This window comes from Orycteropus afer, unplaced genomic scaffold (assembly GCF_000298275.1).
Source record: "Orycteropus afer afer isolate SDZICR_OR568_19922 unplaced genomic scaffold, OryAfe1.0 scaffold00164, whole genome shotgun sequence".
In the NCBI taxonomy this organism is placed as follows: Eukaryota; Metazoa; Chordata; class Mammalia; order Tubulidentata; family Orycteropodidae; genus Orycteropus; species Orycteropus afer.
In genome coordinates, this window is record NW_006921751.1 from 6,960,109 (window position 1) to 6,978,738 (window position 18,630).

Sequence of the window (18,630 nt, forward strand, 5' to 3'; positions counted from 1 at the left end):
TATCATCATCAAACTCATCAAAACCAAAGACAAAGACAGAATCCTGAAAGCAGCATGGGAAAAACAAAAAGTTACTTACAAAGGACAACCAGTAAGAATAAGGTCTGATTTCTCAGCAGAAACCATGCATGTGACAAGGTAATGGGATGGTATATATAAAGCTCTGAGAGAGAAAAATTGTCAACAAGAATTACATACCCAGCAAAATTGTCCTTCAAATATGATGGTGAAATTAGGAGATTTCCAGATAAGCAGAAACTAAGGGAATTTGTTAAAACCAGACCAACTTTACAAGAGAAACTAAAGGGAGTCCTTTGAACAGAGAACCAAAAATAGCAAATGACAACCGACCATTAATACACAAGATGACATAACTGGGAAACCACAGCTATGGACATATCCAATGTAAAATAAACTTACAAGATTGGAAACAGGGAACCAGAGACATCAACTGGCAAATGAGGACAACCACAAACCAAAAAGAGAGAAAATAATGTGTAGTTAGAGAACTTCTAAATGGTGAGGAAGTAAGGAGAGTTGTAAGATAGAATGTACTGTTCTAAACTCAGGGAGAAAATTATAAATCACAAGGTAACCTAAAAGAAAAATGAAAAACCTTCACATCACAATAAAAAAGAGAACAAGCACAAATATTCAGCAAATACTAAAACAACAGCAACAAAAGAAATGATAACACAATTTGTAAACATAATGAGCTCAGCACAGAAAATAATACGGAACAAAGAAACCAGGGACACCATGAAAAAACACAAAGCAAAATGACAGCAACAAATTCATACTTCTCAATAATTACACTGAACGTTATTGGATTAAATGCACCACTCAAGAGACAGAGAGTTGTAGACTGGTTAAGAAAACAAAACCCATCAATACGCTGTGTACAAGAGACACACCTTAGAGACAAAGACAAAAATAGACTAAAAATCAAAGGTTGGAAAAAGATATATCAACCAAATGGCAACTGTAAAAGAGCAGGAGTGGCAATATTAATTTCTGATCAAACTGACTTTGAGACAAATAGCACCATACGAGACAAGGAAGGACATTATATGATTAAAGGATCAATTGAACATGAAGATATAACCATAATAACTATCTATGGACCCAATGAAAGAATCCCAAAATACATAAATCAGACTTTAAAAGAGTTGAAAAGGCAAATAGATGACTCCATAGTCATAGTGGGAGACTTTAATACACCACTTTCAATGAAAGACAGAACAACTGGAAAGAAACTCAACAAAGATGCAGAAGAGCTAAGCAATACAATCTACCAACTTGACCTTACAGACATCTACAGAGCACTTCACCAAACAACACAATATACATTCTTTTCCAGTGCACATGGAACATTTTCCATGATAGAGCATATGTTAGGCCATAAAGCAAGCCTTAATAAATTTAAACACATTGAAATACTGCAAAGCATCTTCTCAGATTATAATGCTATCAAATTAGAAATCAACAATAGGAAAATCAATGGAAAAAGAGTAAACACATGGAAACTGAACAACACCCTTCTTAAGAATGACTGGGTAAGAGAAGAAATAAAAAGTGAAATTGAAAAATTCCTTGAATCAAATAAGAATGAAAACACAACATACCAAAATGTTTGGGACACAGCAAAAGCAGTGATCAGAGGCCGATTTATAGCAATAAATGCACACATTAAAAAGGATCCTACTTTCAAGGATCTTTTTGGGATAAAAAAAGAACATGGTAAACAATAATACAAAGTACTCTCAAAACTCAACTCATTGCCATCAAGTTGGATCTGACTCATAGTGACTCTTCCTTGAGTTTCCGAGGCAGTATCACTATGGAAGTAGATTGCTCAACCTTCCTTCCGAGGAGTGGCTCTTGGGTTTGAACTGCCAGCCTTCTGGTTAGCAATCAAGTGCCTTAGGCACTATGCCACCAGAGCTCCCCAATACGAAGTAGGAAAACATAATTATTGAGCAGTTAAAACACCAAAAAGCATACAGTAAACAGTTAACAAATAATTGTTAAATAAACAGTAAATGATATAAGGTAGATTTATGCTATGCACTATGGACATCAGATAAAGGAAATCAGTGGGTGTTTCATGGAGACAGTACTTAAACTGGACCTTAAAGAGATTCTGTATAGTGATAGGTAAATAGAGAGAGTTAAGTGATAGGTATATATAGAGAGAAACATTCCAGGCAAAGCCACAGGGGCAGGAAAATCCAACAGATATGGGAACAGTTGTTTTTCCCTGGATTGGGAGGTAGATTGAGAGGAGGCTAACCAAGGAGTTAGTATTTTAATAAAATAGTAATTGAAAAAAAAAAAAACCTTTTTGCCATCGAGGTGATTCTAACTCATAGCAACCCCCTTTGGGTTTCCAAGGCAGTAGATTTACGAAGTAGATTGCCCAGTCTTCCTTTGAAGATGAGTAGAACAGGATTAGAACTTTGACTTCAGAGGATGAATTTGACAACATGGTATTATAATAGATTGAGGGTGAGATTCTGAGAGGAAAAGCATTCAGTCATATGTGTATTTGTACCAACAATCTGCACAGGGCCTTTCAGAAAGCAATGGTGGACCTCTATCATTTGCTTACTAGCATCCATTCCAATTTTGGTGAATGTAACTCAGCCCAAAAGTCTTGTGTGGGGCTAATTCTAGATCCAGAGGAGGACAGAGGCCTCATTCACTCCCTTGGTCTCAGTGATTGGTTCTGTGGTAGGCATGTGACCCTATTTGTACTAATAAGGTCAAACTTGATGTTTTTGATAAAAAGAACTACTGGGAAAGAAAAGCTAGTGATTATTTTTTCCCTGCTGGATCTGGAGGATTGTGAGGAAAACTTGTCTTGAAATGGAGCCAACACAGGAGAAAGCATATTGTAAGTCTGTGAGGCAATAACCTCCTTATTTGCTTAAGCCATTTTCCTGTAATTTACAGCTGAAAATGATCCGAACTGATACCAGAAGAGCTTTTAATATGTTTATTTAATGAATGAACAGAACACTGAGTGATTAGTTTTATACGTAGAATAGAATAGACCTATTGGAAGAGCACCCAGTTTTTGCTTAGCCAATTTACCACATCATTTCCATCCCAGATGTCAACAATAAATTAGTTTCATTTAGAAACTTTCTAACTCATGTGCTATGACTTACCTCCACTCAACCATATTATGGTTGATGATTCCAGAGTGTCAGTCAGAGAATCACAGTGCTAGGCACACAGTAGCACCATAATATATCCTTTGATTTAACGCTAAACTTAGGCTAGAAAGAAAACAAGTCATGATGGAGCCTGTTCCCCCCACCCCATTGGAATATACGTATAAAATATATATTTATAGTTTCATTGCAAGTAAAAAGTGATTAATACTGGAAGTACCACTCAGCTGTCCCAAATAATTGCCATGGGCAAATGCTAGAGGAGTAAGTGGAGCCATTTTAATTTGTGCTCACCTGAAGCAACGGCTCCATTAATACAAAAGAAAAGGGGGGAAAAAAAAAAAGAATCCAATACCTGTCAGAACATTTCAAGCTTGTTTCATTTTAAGAGCACAGTATAAACTAGTCACAGCCACTCAATATTCCCATGGTTGCATTATACCGCCAAGGCTTTGGCTGTTCAGAAATAAAGTAACTGCTCTCCTCTGCCTTGCCCATTGTTAAATTGGTGGGCTTTCTACGTCATTCATAAGCCTCCTGCAATTATTTATTGTGAATCTCTGTGGCTCCAGTCACATTTGATCAACATACTGAGAAACAAGTGTTCCAACCACTAAACAAACTTTGCAAGAAGAGGTATGATTTGAAACATATTCTGATTCAGCTTACCTTAATACAGTTAACTGGATTAGCTGCCAGAGATATGTCTCTTTGTGAATTATTTGATAAATTTGTGGCTTTCTTCCCCACGGTTCTGAATTGAAATTATTCAATATTTACTGAAAGCCTACACTATGCCAGACATTGTGCTCAGACCTGGGGCAATCCAATGTATTGTACTATTAGATATCGTCTCTGAATCCACAAGGAAATAAGAAAAATGTAAATTATGAGGGGTATGAAAAAGGAAACAGAAGAAGTTGTATTCTGTTTAGGGGAAGCAATAAATAGGCTGGGAAAGAAAAGTCTTTCAACAACAGTGTTTTGTTAGGGTAAAAACTGTTCTTGGTTAAACCTCAGGCTAAACTGTTGAAACACATGTTGTGTGTGTTGTGGACTAGATTCCAATTCATAGCATCCTTATAAAGCCAAAAAACCCCTACTGCCATCTAGTTAATTCTGACCTACAGTGTCCCTATAGTCAGGGAAATTAAAGGCAACAGTTGCAATAATTGTCCCCTGGCATAAATAAGGTTCTTTTACTACCTAGCTAATAATATGGTAATAAATATTAGCTTACAATTCTATGAGGCTTTCTCTTTTACAATACCAGTGCAGAGAAGCAGGCAATTCCACAACAGGAAGTACACTGGTCAAGGAAGGATGATTCTTTCTTCATTGTTTGCTACCAGACACATCTCCTTTCCTCCTTCCTTCCTTCTCTCCAATTCATAAATATTAAAACCACTAAAAAGCTCAAGAGAAATTTCCATAAATTTTGCTACTGTCAAATTATATTGACATTATATGTTAATGAGATTAATCAATACAATCTCATTGATTAACCACATTGGCACATTACATCCTAGGCCTGGAATTCTATGGTTCCTCAACCTCAACTGGCATGATAGGTGTCTGGATCCTCATGTCCTACAAGCAAAGGCAAAATCTTTTGGTGAAAATGAGTTATGAACAGAAACAGAAACACAACAGAGTTTATCAATGTTGTGAGGGTAGGGGAACAACCAATACACTGTGTGTAGATATAAGGGGTGGGATATGGGTGAAGGTAGCCTTGAAAATTTGCATCATTTCATTAACTAAGGACTGGTATACTTCCTGTCAGAAATTAGGATCAGAAACTGAAAAATGTAGGGGCCTATCTCCTTCAGTAGATGTGTGAACTTCACAAACAAAAAGCACAGCATTCTCTTTTTCAGGGTGTTCTATTAAGTAAGTTTCAACCCTGAAAGGTTTTGTTTTTGTTTGTTTCTTACTATACTAGAAAGAAAACATCAGGCTTCTCAATGTAATAAATTATTTGGCCAAATCAAATTGGCAACCAGTACTTAAGTGAGGGTCTTTGCTGTCCTTTACTTTCATTTTATGAGTCTATGGCCTTTCAGAAATTGACAAACACCTGAGTCACCTATCTTCACTCTGCCTACTGTTGTAGAATTGAAATAAGCAGGAAGAGATGGAGTGAGGGGGGTGGGAAGACACAGAGAGAGGTAAGGTGGAAGAGCAGTGGAAAGGAGGATGAATCAGTAGAGCCTGATATATGTAATACCATGAGTTTAGTAAAAAATAAAGTTTTAGGAAAAAGAAGGAAATACAAAAGAGTGCTAGGAAAAGCTGCAAATAGATAAATACTAATATTTGTCATTTCAGTGTAAGATATTTTGTAGTTACAAGACTTTACCTGGACACGCTGTAGACTTTAATTCAATATATGCAATTAAAATTTTATTTTGTTTTATTTCATTTTATTTTAACTTATAATGCTCCTTCTTTCCATAATGATTTTAGGCTACAGTTCAATTATTAGGTATTTGATGCTATATTAAATTCAATTTAAGAAACACTTATTACATACAATTATTTTAGTAATGCTCATGGATTGAAGAAAAAAATTGGAGAATACAGACATGAATAAAGAAGAAAGTAATTGCCCGCTATCCTAATGTCCAGATAATAGTACTGACAAGTTTGCATGTCTCTTTAACTTTTTCCCTCTGGATTAGAGAATAGAAATTGGAATGATTATATGCACAGTTTCATATTCTACTTATTTCATGTAACTTTATATTGTAGGCATTTCCTTGGATTGATACATCTTTTTCTACTTCACTTTCAATGTTTACTTAATTGTCCATCATAGGAAAACAACATAGTTTATTTAACTAATCCCCTGTTGTTGTTGTTGTTGTTATGTGCCCTCGAGTTGGACCCAACTCATAGCGACCCCTCCTTGGGTTTCCGAGGCAATATCACTACGGATAGTAGATTGCCCCATCTTCCTTCCGAGGAGTGGCTGGTGGATTTGAACCACCAGCCTCTGGTTAGCAGTCAAGTGCCTTAGCCATTAAGCTACCAGAACTTCCAACCAATCCCCTATTGTAAGATATTTAGGTTGTTTCCAATAACCATTTTTTTTTTTTTCACCCTGTGAGATATTTATGTGTCTAATTCAAGCCTGGCAGGAATAGTTCACCTGTTCTCATACTATCTTTTCTGTCCTAGGGCTTTGGGATAAAGTCCCTCCCACAAAGCCTATTTACTCCACTCATACAAGGACATTTCAGTACTTAGCCGTGAAAGCCTCATAAATTGCACTGTCTGCAAACATTAAAGGAAATGACTTCTGTCTATATCATCTGATGAGATATTTTTACTTTAGGTGCCAACATCAAAAACTAAAAAAGAGCAAGAATAGGAGGTATCATTATTCTGAAAAGATGTGTCCCTCTTTTGTAAATCTATTTGATTTCTCTTTTGCTTAAATTCAATCATTTAAATATCAATTTTCCAAATCCTTGACACTTTGTGGCTTCAGAAGTTTATACTTGAACAACTGCAATATTCTGCACAAAGTTCCAATTTTAAAAAAAGAAAATTTTCCATTGACATTAATAAAATTAGTCAGAACACATTTTACCAAATTCCCTTTACTTATATACTGGCAATATGCTTGTAATCAGTACTCTTTCACTGAACACTGTATAAAAAAGGTTTGCTTGTTACTAATTAGACTTCAAGGAGCTCTGGTAGCATAGTGCCTAAGGCACTTGACTGCTAACCAGAAGGCTGGCAGTTCAAAACCCACCAGCAACTCCTCGGAAGGAAGGCTGGGCAATCTACTTCCGTAGTGATATCGCTTCAGAAATCCAAGGAGGGGTCACTATGAGTTGGGTCTGACTCAATGGCACATAACAACAACAACAATTAGATTTCATGTATATAACCCATATCAGATTAACAAAATTGATTAGTCTCCATTGTTGAGTACTTAGGTTGTTTCTGTTTGATCATATAAGGAAAAAAAAATTATATACACACACACACACATATATATAGTATCTTTACTTTTTAAATTCTTCTAAGTGATTTCCTTAGGCTAAATTCCCAGAAGTATAATTGAAATATCAAAGGATATGGACAGTTGTATATATTGTTAAAACGTTTCCCAAAGTAATTACATTGTTACCACTAGTATATGAGGACAGCAACTTCACCAGCATTATAGGAGCAGTAAGTATTACAGTTTAAAAATGTTCTCTAATTTGGCAGAAGTAAAATACTAACTGCTCATGGTTTTTAATCTGTTTGTCTACAAGTTGCTTTCTCAAGAACCCTAGGGAGCAATGTGCAGGATTCTTCTTGGTACTCTATGTGCAATGGTAGTCAGAATAAGCAGATACATAAATAAAATGGGTCACTCAAGAGCAATTTCAGTTCATTGAGACATCGCTCCTCTTCTAAATAAAAGATGATCTAGGGAGTTGATACGAGTTTGTATCTTCTTATATCTGAGACTGTGTCATCATCACAATGATTTAACCCAACTATTTAAAACTGAAGGTCAGTTTTTCTGGAGACTAACAAAATTCAACCTAGATTTATATTAGATTAGAGCTATTACAAACCATGACAGGCAGAAATGTTTGTTATGACACAATTTATTTTTATATGAGCATCCTTTATACCAAGAGTCATAAAATATTTTATAGTGATACATAAGCTAATGGTCCTTGTAGAATGATGATTTTTCAATGTTTATTTAACTTGTGATGAAAAATTGGCTGTTTCATTTTCTGGCAGGTAACAGCCAACTTTTCCAACAACTATGTTAAAAAAAAAAAAAAAAAAAAAAATCCCAGAGGTTAAGAAAGACCATAGACCCAGAACATCATCATTAACCCTTCGCAATGCCTCACACAATACCAAGTAAATATTGTGGGGAAAATAACAAGAGGAAAACAATTAGAAAAATAAATAAATAAATAAAAACCTCACCAACAGGGAAAATCTGTCAACCAAGTGATTGTTTTCCTAAAACAAGTGAAAAAATATTCTGCAAAGAATCTAAATATTTTCCCAGTGAGTCTGCCACCCTTCAGGGGCTCTCCCTGTATGGATGCTATAACATTTAAATGATAAAGGAAGACAATTTGAAGTTCACCATATCAAATACAGCAAGGGCTCCCCAAGGAACCAGAAAGAAGAATCAATAGATGCTTTAGGCCTGTGGTATTATTTTCATAAATTAAATTTATAACCAGCTGGATTGCTTTCTTTTGCTTTCTGAGAGAAGACACCCAAAATATCATACTGCCACACTGAGATGGCACTGTGAGTTTTCAGATAGACTTCTTGGCTTTCTTTTTCCTTTTCGCCCCAGTCCCTCACCTCATGCAGACATTTTGGGAGACCTTTCCTTCCCAGGAGTAAGTAGGGTTCTTCTAAAATCACATAAAAGTGATTGAGCTGCTCAATGGTCAAGTCTTTTATTCTCTAAGGACACAAGTTCAAAAGTCTAAAATCAGGGGGAGAAAGTCTCACTGGGCATGAGGACAAATGACTCAATGTCTAAAATGCAAAACCCCAATTTTGATTGTTATTGTCATGAGAAAAGCTGGTGGGACAGGGGTTAAAGCATTCAGCTGCTAACCAAAATGTTGGTGGTTCAAACCCACCAGTCTCTTTGAGGGAGAAAGATGACTCAATCTGCTACCTTAACTATTTTCAGCCTTGGAAACCTTGTAGGGTAGTTCTACTTAATCCCATAGGGTTACTGTGAGTCAGAATCTACTTGATGGCAGTGTTTTTTTTTTTTTTTTAATTCTCATGAGGGTTCCCAGGCCCTTTTCTAATATGCAGCTCATTTATTTCCCCTCTTTCTCCCTCAGATTCTGTGCCCTCTGATCCTTTACTGAGGGGAAGGAGAAGAATTTCAAATCAAACTTTTTTTGTAATGTTATAACATTTGATTATTTTTAAAAAAGTTTTAAGCTTAGATGACAAAGGTAATGGCAAAAAGAAAACGAGGCATTTGGGAGATGAAATAGTGGGAAGAACATCCTGAGTTAGATGGAGCTGGGTTCAAATCTTAACTTAGAAAATTACTAGCTGTGCAATCCTGAAGAAATTACTTATTCTCTTTGAGTCTTGACTTTTCTGTCTATAAAATTGAATTAAGAGATGTTTCCTACAGTAATTGTGATAATTCAATTAATATGATAATTTAAAGCTCTAGTATGACGCTAGTATGGAGAGCTCTGATGGCATAGTGCTTGAGGCATTTGACTGCTATCCAGAAGGCCAGAGGTTCAAACCCACCAGCCACTCCTCGAAAGGAAGGTTGGGCAATCTACTTCTGCAGTGATACTGCATCAGAAACCCAAGGAGGGGTCACTATGAGTCGGATCTGACTCGATGGCAGTAATTTTTTTTTTTTAATTTGGTATGATGCTTGTATAGTATGATGCCTGGCATATAACAGACGATGAATAAACAGCCATTAACTATATGTTATTGCTGTTACCAGAAGTATAAATTATTATATCATGCTTTGCATACTTTCTAGAAAAGACAGTTTTGTGTGCCATCAGGTCAATTCTGATTCATAGTGACCCCAGGAGACAGAGTGAAGCAGCCTCACAGGGTTTTCATGGCTGTAATCTTTCCAGAAGCTTATTGCCAGGTCTTTCTTCTGTAGCCAAGTACTTAAACATTGCACCACCAGGACCCCTTTGAGAAAAAAGATGGCAACGCTCAAATAGGATTCACAAAGCTGGGGCTGATCTTAAATTTCTTAGCAAGCTGATTCTTTTATACTCCCCCAAGATTCTTCCTTTCTAGATATCTCCACCCTCTCCATAAAGCCCAGTAAATCAGGTAAAAAATAATGAAGGCTCTGACTGCTTCATGAGCCATAGTCAACATTACCCATAATGACAAATATTTACCGAGCTCTTCACCTATCAAATAGATAGAGATAAAACATATTTGTAGAAGTCAGAAGTTGTGGTTTTAAGTACTTTTCCTCATTGATTAATAAGATGGCTTCCTGGAAGCATATATAAAAAATAAATAAGTCTTTTGAAACTGTTTCAATTGTGTATGGCAGAAAATTAGTTATGACGTTAGTCCAGAGCATTGAAAGGACCTAAAAGGAAAAGTTTAGAGTTTAAAACAAAACCAAAGTGGTACTCTGTCAAGCTACACAATGCCAAACAGATCATTGATAAAGGTGCAGGCAGAGTATGGAGAAACCTTAAAGGATAGTGCAGTACTCCAGGCCTGGTAACCATGCAAGGTGGTGGGGGTGGGAGGGATAGAAAAGGGAGTTATCACTAAAACAGGGACAGAGACAACTCTGTCTTTGGCCTTCTGTGTGGAGTTGTTGCTTGCTGGCCCACAATTCATGGTGACCTTGCAGATCAGAGTTTGATCCATAGGAATAGATCTTCAGGACTTATTCCTAGTCTGCCTGTTCAGAAGCTCCTAAAAATCTGTTCAGCATCATAGCAACATGCAAACCTCCACTGACAGAGAGGAGGCCATCTAAAAGGAGAGATAACTTTTGGTAGAGAGATGCAGAGAGCCTGAGGTTGATCTCACAAGAAGGAAGCTGAGAAAAATAAACACCACAGCCTCATTCTCCTCCCTCCCTCTGATCTCCTGCTAGTGCTCCCACTGGGTAAACCCAGCCTGAAGCCAGAGAGCAAGAGAGACCTTGGCTGCAGTCCATATGGGTCAGAGCAGCAAAGCAAAGAACACAGAATGGACCTCGGAGGACAGATGTGACACCTCCAGCCCACTCACAAACCTAGGAAGATAAAACTTATCAACCCTAAAGAGGGAAATGTCAATACCAAAATATCCTTTAGAGTAGGGGTTGCCTCTTGCTTACTTTGTAACCCTAGCACCTAATACAGTATCTAGCTGAGTAAGCATTCAACAGATATTTGTCCCAGGAAGGGCAGTATTACTTGGGTATTCACTGCAATTTTAGATTTGCTAAGAAGAACTTTTTCAATTTGCTGCTCAACCGATCAACAGCTTGTCTCTGCAGTGGCATAGAGAAATATGAAAATAGACAAAATGGCAAAAGTTTGGCATGTGAAGTCAAAACTATCTTATCTCCAATGAGCTGTGCAAGGAGACTCTGCAAGTGAATGCATTCTATAGCAAAGATTGGCTCCTTCATAGCAAGTGAAAAGTTTAAATCCTATATTAATGCCATTTACTGATACAAATGGAGCCCCTACAAATTACCTAAAGCAGTAGTGTTTTTAAGTTAACACTTTGAGGAACATATTTAAAGAAGTGTATGAAATAAAATAATTCAGAGAATTTTAGAGTTATGCTTTCGCTATTAAACATTTTTAAATTTTCTATTTTTTTTTTTTTTTTTTTTTACTGTTAAGCTTCTCTGAAGCACTTTTATTTTTGATCAGATGATGTTAAAATAATTGCACTGGGGTTAAACTTCCTACACTCTGGCCATAATTCTCTCTAAAGCATTGACTAAGTATAAGACTTTATGAACTGTTAAGCAAAGCAAGTGATGTCTGACCAAAAGTCTCACCCTGCGATGCCATTTCATTTCTGCACAGTGAATTTCAAACAGAGAGTAATATATTTCACATAGCAACCTTGTACACACTCAGATATAAGCTAGGTTACAATGTAAAATATTTTTCTAGGGTGGATAGTGTTCAAACATTTTGAAATACACTGCTCTAAATGAGCATCCCAGTGTGGGATATTTCCTGCTTAAAATCTATCTTAATGTATAATATTTAATCAGTGCAAACTATATGGTAGACTGCCCCAAAAAATGAACAAATCAGTCTTAGAAGAAATATAAAAATGCTCCTGAGAAATGAGGACGTTGAGACTATGAGACCAGAAGAACTAGATGGTGCCCAGCTACCACTGTCAACCACTTGGAGAGGGATCTATGTAGGAGATCCTGGATAGAAAGGGAGAACAATGTGGAACAAAACTCAAAATCAGTTGAGAAAAAAAAAAGGGGGAGGGGGGACAAGTTTGCTGGTCTGATAGAGCTTGGTGGAACCACTGAGACTATGGCCCCTAGCTGCCCTTCAGGTCTGGAATTGAACCTACACCTATGGCTTCCAGCCAAACAAGACAGGCATATGAGTTGAACATTTACCTGAGGTAGATACATTCCTTGGGGAGAACAACCATGGGAGAAAGAAGGGCTGGGTATGTACAGGGAGACAGCTCAGGGGGCAGGAGTGCATGGAGGGAGGGACACAGGGAGGAAGTAACTTCCCTGGGGAGGAAGTGGGAGAAGAGCTGTTCCACTGGGGTAAATTGTAGTCACTGTCATGAGACAAAGTGTATGTGAACTGCTGTAATGAAAGTGAATATGCTCTGTAAACTTTTACCCAAATCACAATTAAAAAACAAAAACAAAAACAAAACACACAAAAAAAGGCTTGATTTACCTTACCTCATATATAAGTGCCAATTGTAAAAAGTAAGAAAGCACAAAGCAACCTAAAAGGGGAATGATGGGGACTTAAAAACTACAGAGATAAACAATGAAGGGATTTATCCAGGGTTTTATGGACATGGCTGGGCCCATTTTACATTAATAGTTGGGAGAGAGAGTAGCAATGGGCTATAGTTCCCTTGAAAACTACCTACTCATTCACTCACCTATTCATTCACTCACACACATATTTTTTCATGTATATAGCCATTCATTATACAAAAATTGAATATCTGCTCTGTGTTATGTCTTGAAGATAAAGAAGTAAAGGTAGCATCTATGCTCTCAAGAAGTTCAGACTGTTAAAATGGAGACAAGTACAGGGATAATTACTGTATTGATGGCAAGAGCTGCTTTACAGGCATATATAGGGTGCCAAGGAAACAAGAAGCTATATAGTCAGTCTGATTGGGAAACTCAAGGAATGTTATACAAAGCAGGTTATGCTAAAGACAGGAATAAAGAACTGGTTCTTTGGTGGTGCAAATGGTTAAGTCCTCAACTTCTGGATGAAAACCCACCATGTTCCTTGGAAGACAGGCTTGGCACTTTGCTTCTGAAAAGCTACATACCCAATGGAGTAATTGTAGGATTTAGCTACAGGAAATTCTGCTCTGACACATATATCATTGCCATAAGTTGTAATTGACTTGACATCAACTAACAACAAAAACAGGATGGCTAAAATAAAAAAGACAGGTAATAAGTGTTGGCAAGGATGCAGAGAAATTGAAACACTCATATACTGCTTGTAGGACTGCCTTGAAAACCTTACGAAGCAGTTATACTCTGTATTCATGTGCCATGAGTCAGAATGCACAGACTGTAACTAACAACACCACCTTCAAGTCTTAGAAGAAATATAACAAGAATGCTCCTTAGAAGTAAGGATGTCAAGATTTTGACTTGCTTACTTTGGACATGCCATCAGGAAAGATTAATCATGAGAAAAATGCATCACATTTTGGTAAAGTAGAAGGCCAATGAAAATGAGGAAAACATTCAATGAGATGGATTGTCACTAACAATGGGCTAATAATGGGCTCAAATATACCAACCATCATGAACATGGCCTAGAACCAGGTATTGTTTCATTCTTTTTAAATTTTATTTATTTATTATTATTATTTGTGTTGGTTACCTAGTGCCACTCTGACAAGAATATACCACAAATGGAATGGCTTTAACAAAAAAGAGTTTATTCTTACAATTTTTGGAGGCTAGAAGTCCGAGTTCCAAGTGCCAGGCTGTATGGAAGCCCCTCGACCTTGGGCTTCAGCCCAGCTCTTTTTCCTGCCCCAATGACGCCAGAGTCATCTTTCACCCAGGCAGCTACTGGCTGCTAAGGCTAACAAACCCAAAGTTGACAAATAAAATGGCACAGTCTTGATGTTACCAAACAACACAGCAGGCCATTGACTCAAGTCCATTGAAAGTCCAAAGACTGGCAAACCATGACAGGCTACTCAATAACAACATGGCTACATGCAGGGTTCAAGCATGCCATAAGCTAGACACCATTCCCAAAGCTGCTTCTTATATACGGGAAGCAGGCCACATCCTTAAAGCATCCACTCAGCTGCTTGTGGTAGATCTACCATGGAGTTGATTGCCAGTCTCATCATGGGGAATAGCTACCACCAGCTACCCAGCCACTGAACCAGGCCCAGCCAAGTTGACATACAACCTTAATTACTGCACTATTATTTTTATTTCTGCAATGTCCTCTCCTTTCCCCTCCCATCTGATAACCAGCAAAGTTTTCTTCCATATATAAACCTTTCCTTGACTTTTTACAATAATGAACAAATACAAGCAATCCCTCTGTGATTGACTTATTTCACTCAGCACAATGTCCTCCAAGTTCATCCACGTTAATGTGGTGTTAATGCAGATTCTATGTTATTGTTTAGGGTTGCATAGTATTCCATTGAGTATGTGTACCATAGTTTGGTTATTGATTCTTCTGTTGATAGGCATCTAGGTTGTTTCCATTTTTTCTATTGTGAATAGGACAATGAACATGGGTGAGCTGTTCTTGTCCTGGCTCTCACTTCTTTAGGATATATATATATATATACACCTAGTAATGGGATTGCTAAGTCAAATGGTATTTCTAATTCCAACTTTTTAAGGAATCACCATACTGCTTTCCACAGTGGTTGTATCATTTTATGGTACTACCAACACTGTATGAGAGTCCCAATCTCTCCACATCGTCGCATTTGTTATTTTCTGTTTTGTTGAACTTTGCTATTAGTGCCGGGTCAAGATGGTATCTAATTGTTGTTTTGATTTGCATTTCTCCACCAGCCACTCCTTGGAAGGAAGATTGGGCAATCTACTCCATAGTGATACTGCCTTGGAAACCCAAGGAGGGGTCACTATGAGTCAGATCTGACTTGATGGCAATGAGTAGTAATGGCTAATGATCATGAACATTTCTTCATGTTTGTTGGATACCTGAATATCCTTTTTAGTAAAGTGTCTATTCATGTCTTCTGCCCATTTTTTAATTGGATTGTCTTTTTGCTGTGGAGGTTTTGAATTTTCTATAAATCTTAGAGATAAGTCCTTTGTCAGATATGTCATCGCCAAATATTTTTTTTCCCCAATCTGTAGGTTCTCTTTTGATTCCAAAGTCTTTGGAAGCACATAAATATTTAATTTTTAGAAGGTCCCATTCATCTAGTTTATCTTCTGCTGTTTGCACATTTTGGGTTATGCATGACAGTCTATTTATGCCCTAAATAAATAAACAAAACCCAAACTCACTGACATCGAGTTGATTTGATGCAGAGTGACCTCTCTTGGGTTTCCCAGGTGGTATCTCTATGCAAGTAGATAAGCCAATCTTCCTTCCAAGGAATGGCTGGTGGGTTTGAACCACAAACCTTCTGGTTAGCTGTCATATGCCTTAGGTACTATGACACCAGAACTCCCATGCCCTAAATGAGGGCCCCTAAATTTGTCCCTAGGTTTTCCTTGAGGAACTTTATAGTTTTAGGTTTCACATTTAAGTCTTTTATCTGTCTGGAGTTAGTTGTTGTGTATGGTGTGAGGTCCTGATTTTGTTTCATTTTTATGAGAATCGATATCCAGTTTTGCCAGCACCATTTGTTAAAGAGACCATCTCTTCCCCATTTAATCAATTTCAGTCCTTTGTCAAAAATCAGCTGACCACAGGTTGATGGATCTCTTTCTGGGCTCTCAATTCTGTTCCATTGGTTTGTGTGTCTCTTGTTTTACCAGGCTGTTTTGACTACTGTGGCTGTATGGTAGGTTTTGACATCCAGGAGTGTGAGATCTCCTACTTTGTTCCTCTTCTTCGATAGTGCTTTGCTTATCCAAGGTCCCTTTCCTTTCCATATAATATTCATGATTGGTTTTTCCATATCCTTAAAGAATGTTGATGGGATCTGGATTGGGATTGCATGGAACGTGTAGATTGCTTTGGGTAGTATTGACATTTTCACAATGTTCACTCTTCTTATCCACAAGCATGGTATGTTTTTTCCATTTATGTAGATCTCTTATGGTTTCTCGAAGTAGTCTTTTACAGTTTTATTTGTACAGGTCTTTTGTGTCCCTGGTAAGATTATTCCCAAGTATTTTATCTTGTTGGTAGCTATTGTAAATGGTATTTATTTCCTTATTTCTTTTTCAGCAATCTCTTTGCTGGTGAAGAGGAATCCAACAGATTTTTAGATGTTGATCTTGTATCCTGCCACTACGCTAAATCTTTCAGTTACTTCCAGTAGTTTTTATTTTTCTTTTTTTGCTGAGTCTCTTGGGTTTTCTATATATAGGATCATATCATCAGCAAATAGGGATGGTTTTACTTCTTCCTTGCTGATTTGAATGCTTTTAATTTCCCTTTCTTGCCTTATTGCTCTGGCTAGGCCTTCCAATACAGTGTTGAATAGAAATGGTGATAGAGGGCATCCTTGTCTGGTAGAACCAGGTATTGTTTCATTCTGTTATGCATAAGGTCACCATGAATAGGAGCCAACTCAACAACTACCAACTACAACTTCACAAACTTGCTGAGCTTGCTTTCTTGGGCCTGCAGTTAGGGTAACATTGGCCTGAACTCTTATTCTACCTTTTACTAGCTAAGTGAAATTGAACAACTTCCTGAGCCACAGTCTTTTCATTTGTAAAATTAAAGGATCATCACCTAGTAGGGCTGTGGTAAGGATTAAGGAGCAAAATACATACATAGCTCCATGAGTTCAACACATGGTCACTGCTATAATAACTACCATCATCACCATCAAGATCATCATTTCGTTTCCCCCCTCAAAGTTGGTGGTAACAGCTCCCTTGCACAAGGATATCCCATATTATTAGACCTTTGGAGGCTGGGTCACCCTGAGCTTGTAACAAGCATGACAGATGCCCATGCTGGGAAAGAAACTGACTTCTCTTTGGAGAAGAAGGAAATCAGAATAAAGGCTCCAGCATGAAACATCATTGTTCTGAAGTGTCTTTTCCTGAAGTTGTAACACTGTCATTTGCAATGTTTAATTGTGTATTTTTAAATATTTTGATGTTTTTGAGGCTTAAGGGCATAGAGTGTAATTACTTAGAAATTAAATATAAAATAAAGAGGGAAGAGCTATCAAACTCCAAAGTCTGCCAAGGGCAACCACCAGGGGAGAAGCTACTTAAATATAAAACACAGCTTATTAAAATTGTACTAAAAGTCAAATGGTAACTGTTCACTGATCACTATGTGTTTTCCATAGTTACAGGATTCTATGGAGAATATGAAGTACCTGCAGATATAAAGTGCCATGGAGGACTATTTTATAGGTAAGAAGAACAAAGAAGAGGCAGATTAAATAATACAATGATCAATTTTGAGTTGAACCCCAGGATTCAATTTCTGCCTCCAGCTTTTCTAAGATGGATCATTTTGTGCTGTGAACTCACTTCAAAAAAGTAAGGCATTCATATGAAATGACCACAAACATCAGTCCTATTCATCCCACCGAAAGCCTTCAGAAGCCTAATCCAACATCTGTAAAATCAGTCATTCCTTCTCTTACCTACTTACCAAAAAATCCTAAGACAAAATCACAAATGCTGGGTGTCCCTCTTAGTTATACACTCTAAAAAGGATTCATCCACATCATCAGGCTAAATGTTTTCACTGGGAATGATTGGACAATGTGAAGAAGAAAAGTAAATGCTCTTTAAAAGAGATCCATCTCTATGCATTAAATCAAATGAATGATAGATAACAGGCTGCTGGTTTGGGTTATAATCTTGTTACTGCTTAGAGCAATCGCTAATGCCAATGAAGAATAATGAAGTCAGGGCCATTTAGCAATTGTCTTTGATGGCAATGCTGACTTCTGCAAACCCAGAGTGATGAAACTTTTCAAGTGCAATAGTGAGACCCAGTTCTACATCGTCTCATTTATTTGCTGGAATCAAAGGTTGGCTTGTTTCTTGACAGGTGGAGCCAGAGGACTGATGATCAAAGAGAAAGAAGTGGGAAAGGGATCTTTCAGTGAACAGCGGATAAAATTGATACTTAAGGCTTTTCCAAGCCACGCTATTTCTATAGTCTAATGTTGTACGCTTAAACACTGTGACAGTTTCAGAAATTCTATGTCGAGGTGAAGGAAATGCTTAAGGGAACCAACATAGTTATCTTAGGGTTCTCTAGAGACACAAAACCAGTAAGATATATCTAAAGGGCCACTGATCAAATTACATATAAATGCTTCACAACATCCTCTAGACTAGTATTGAATCACAGAACTGGGCACCATAGCTTAGACAAGTTGATACATAAAATTAATCATCACAATGCATGTTTGCAAAGCATGAATATGGTTTTCATTTAAACACTAATTTGGAACAGCTAGGGGTAAGGAGCTCTGGTAGTATAGTGGCTAAGGCACTTGACTGCTAACCAGAAGGCTGGCGGTTCAAACCCACCAGCCACTCCTCGGAAGGAAGGTTGGG

The 18,630-nt window shown here is 37.4% G+C and overlaps 1 protein-coding gene across 1 annotated transcript in view; it reads right to left on the reverse strand.

Moving 5' to 3' along the window:
• Window positions 1-18,630, reverse strand: part of ST6GALNAC3 (ST6 N-acetylgalactosaminide alpha-2,6-sialyltransferase 3) — a 613,125-nt gene that overhangs the window by 334,512 nt on the left and 259,983 nt on the right. The gene's annotated exons all lie outside the window — the stretch shown is intronic.